This window comes from Nanorana parkeri, unplaced genomic scaffold (genome assembly GCF_000935625.1).
Source record: "Nanorana parkeri isolate BGI_ZX_2015 unplaced genomic scaffold, ASM93562v1 scaffold384, whole genome shotgun sequence".
In the NCBI taxonomy this organism is placed as follows: domain Eukaryota; kingdom Metazoa; phylum Chordata; class Amphibia; order Anura; family Dicroglossidae; genus Nanorana; species Nanorana parkeri.
Genome location: NW_017306652.1, coordinates 165,373 through 169,379, shown reverse-complemented (window position 1 = coordinate 169,379; position 4,007 = coordinate 165,373). Strand labels below are relative to the sequence as shown.

The window sequence follows — 4,007 nt, the reverse complement described above, 5'->3', positions numbered from 1 at the left end:
ATATATATATATATTCCATTAATGAATTTTTTAATTCAGAGCCTAGTATACTACAGCAGTTATTATAGTGCCATTCCTATTCTGCCTTTGCATATTTTCATATTCCACATGTGCTATAAATAACATATTGGGGTTTAATAAAACACGATTTTCAATGTCTGCACATTTACTTATTTACAGTACATGTTATCGGTTCCTTGTGCATTTGAAGGACCAGTAGACCTAAAACAAAATGTTATGTTATGTGAAAGAGCTACTAATATCATTCATACATTGGCAGTAAGAATACCTGTACTTGCACAGAAAGTGATATTTTTAACATTTGTAACTTTGGTGTGCAGCCTGTTTAGCTGCCATTTAATGTGCACCCGTGTCCAGACCTTAGACCTTAAACTATTTACATACATGGGAACTTTTAAAAGTCAGTGAGCCTGAGATTGGGACTTACGTGCCACACCAAAAATGGAAGCATATTAGCGGTCCGGGGCAAATATGAGACGAACAGTGCAGTGGCCTAAAAGCTACTGACAAATATTCCTTGACAGGCCAACCCAGAGATTTTGACAGATCTGGTAATGACCCGGCAACATGAATGAAATTCCAGTATTGCCGGGGGAATTCCGGCAAGTTCCCAGGTATGACTATTCACCATCTAGCTGCTTGTACTATGACGTAATTAATTCTCAATAATCCTTAAACATCAAAGCAAAATACTCTAAAGTCAGGTCTCAGTCAGTTTTTAACTGCTTAGAAACACATGCTGTGTGTTTTACTTTAGATGGCTAGTTGGTTGCCAAGATTCTGCTGTAATAGAAAGTAAATAGGAAAGAGCTAAGAATTCAGAGCCTCTGTTGTGAATTTTGAAGATGAATTTCTCCACCATGTCAATAGACACAGAGCTAAATGAGTGCATGTTTTAATGTGCTTTTACTGCTCTTTCAAAATATGTAAATAGATCTGTTCATAGTCTAAGCACAAGTTCACTTTAATTACAAAAGAGTCGAAAACTTAAACTTTTAAATAGTTGCCCATGAATGCTGGGTTTTTTTTCAGATAAACCAGATTATAATTTATAACTAGTGACCCCCTACAGCTCTGGCAGTACCCATTTAATAATATCAGCCTTCATGTTTTTCTCATGACAAAAAACCTGAGGCACACCTAACAGACTTAGGAATAGTTTGTACCCGGCTATATATAATTAAAAAAGTGTATATTACAAATTTGAGCGTTTGTCATGGAAGGGAATTATTATATGAATTACTAAATATAATTTATAATGCAGTATAAATATAATTTTAGTATGTAGGCAGTATAGAATAAAATTTCATAGTGGCAGGATAAGATTATGGGGTCTATTCACAAAGCTGCCGAGGGCAGCCGAGTGAATGACCGATCAGAAGTGAAGTGAGCCGAACACTGTTCGTGTTGCTTCGTGTGGCTTCGAAACAGCTAGCTGTCAGAAGCAGGCTGTCGGCCGGCCAATGGCCGGCCGCTCGGCCAGCTTCGTCTTTCAGCACGGCTCAGCGCTCGACTGAGCCGCTCGGCCGTGATCGGGAGCTGTACGGGCTATTGTGAATAGCCGTACAGCACCCCCTCGGTTCTCCTGAACCGAAGGGGTCCCGGTGCCGAAGCTAGCCGAAGGATCGGCCGAAGCTACGGCCAGATCCTTCGGCAGCTTTGTGAATAGACCCCTATATTTCATGTCAGAGCTCCTGCTACTGGCAGGAAAGAGAAGTACATGTATTCTACATACACTTTAACCATAGTGAGCGTGTCACAGCAGTTTAGCGTATAGCAACATCTATTTTGGAAGAAGAGCACACAAGCAAAGCTCCAAAGTGGTTCACAATTGCATGGTACAGGAAGACAATAGGGATATAATGACATATGGTTTTTAATTTGCTGTGCTCTTTGTAATCCTTCTAGCCAGCATTTCTATATCTTCCCGTAATTATCTTACCATGGGTACTTAGGGTCTTGATAATTTAAAGTTATTGTCACGAAATGCTGGTATCCGAAACATATATTTTTCAAAGTGCTTGTTTGTTGCAGCTAATTACAGACGGGTCCAATGTAAAGTCATTTGTGTTTTATTTTGGAGAATAGCTGTTAGTCAGATGTATGACTATGTAGGGAAAATACACATTTACTTATTTTTTTATACGGAGATGGTGTGTTTGTCCTCCCATCACTAGTTCTCATAGTTCAAACAAATATGGTTTTATATGCTAGATTTATATCCTGGTGCAAAAATAATAAACGTCCCCTTAATGTTATTGTTGTAGTCTTTTATATATTCCAATTAAATATTAAAACAAAATCATCCGTTTATGTAAAAAAAAGAAATGTAAAAAGGTATTAAAACAAACTTTCTGTGAGATAAAATAAATCCCCTGACAGTACAGGTAAAGCAACTGTGCACATGAGCTTCCATTTGCATGATCCCAACACTTCATTATCACTCTTTAGAATTAGAGCACAACAAAAATTAGCATTGCCATATTTGCTGAGCATACATATTTATGCCATGAGCAGAGACCCCCTGTAATTGGCCTTAGGAAAAACCGCAATTAAATGGTGCAATGAAACCTGGCCAAAGCATTTGCATTGCTGAAATCAATAAGGCTGGGAGTATCTGCAACAGACATGCACTCTTATGTGTATGAGCATCTTAAAGTGGAACTGAAATTATAAATAAAGTTCCCCAAAATGCCACATGTCCCCCATTATAATCATATTGTGGTGAGGAGGGCAAGAGTGAACATTTCAGGTAACTTTTAGTTGCACTTTAACCTGTCTTCTCCTTCCCATACATACATGGGCTGGTGACATAAACTAATAGGGGGTACACAGCTTAAAAATAATACGCTTAAAGTGTATCTATAGATCATTTTTTGTTTTGTATAAAGTAGGCAAGGGTTTTTGCTGTCTGTATACCCTGTGTACCCTCGGTGACATTTTCATTTACTTCCTGTCCTAAAGACAAAGAGAAATGTAGTGTCTCTATTTGAAGGTTTTCTCTTACCCCTTATTATGGGGACAACTCTAAAATTTTTAGTTTTCCCTCACTTTCTTTCTTGGTGACAGTGTTCACCAGGACAAATAGAGGGGTAAATCTCCCCCCACGAATTTCAATTGCTTGTCTTACTTTTAAAATATATTTAACATTATTTTACATGAACATCTATTACATGTATATAAGCACGTATCTAAGACTTTAAAGGATAAGTACACCTATTGTTTTTGCCCCTTTACCATGATTTAACAGATCCCATCCTGTCTCTCCTCAGATGTATACTTACCGAGATCCAATGCCTACGGCCTCCTGTGTTTGTTGACATCCCGTATCACAGGTCCTCTCTCTCCTGGCCATGCCTGTGCAGTAGAGCCCCCTAGACTTTATGGGTTCATCTACCTCTGTCTCCTCATTGGGAGACAAACTCTATAGACTTCTATGGGACTGTACTGCACAGGCACAGCTAGGAGAGAGACTTACAATGTAGGACATCAACAAACCCAGGAAGCCATGAACATCAGATCATGGTAAGCATGCATTTGCGGAGAGGGAGGGTGTGATCTGTTAAGGTCAGGGGAAAGGGGAAAAAAAGAAGTGTACTTTGCGTGAAAGTGCACTTATTCTTCAATAAGGCTGAAGAGTATTATTTTATACAAAATAGTTTCATATGCACATTGCAGTATGAGCCAGCAGGGGGCACTTTTAGACAAATTATTGCGATAAGACTGTATTGTATTAACCTGAGCTGCTATCCAATCAGTATAACTCAGGCAGCATAGCTAATATTAACAGCTACAAGTTTAAGAGTATTCATTACGAATGCTTGAGTTTATTATGCATTTGTGTATGTAATTAAAAAAAGAACTCAAAGAAATTCACTAAGCTCTCTTTGCATTTAAACTGAATAATAACATAACCCTGGTGCAATTTCAGAAAGATGAGAAAAGAAAAATACAAATAACATACAGAATGAGAGGGGTGAAATAGG

The 4,007-nt window shown here is 38.3% G+C and overlaps 1 protein-coding gene across 4 annotated transcripts in view; it reads left to right on the top strand.

Annotated features, from left to right (window-relative positions):
• MEF2C (myocyte enhancer factor 2C) overlaps positions 1-4,007 on the top strand; it is a 124,009-nt gene that overhangs the window by 115,902 nt on the left and 4,100 nt on the right. The gene's annotated exons all lie outside the window — the stretch shown is intronic.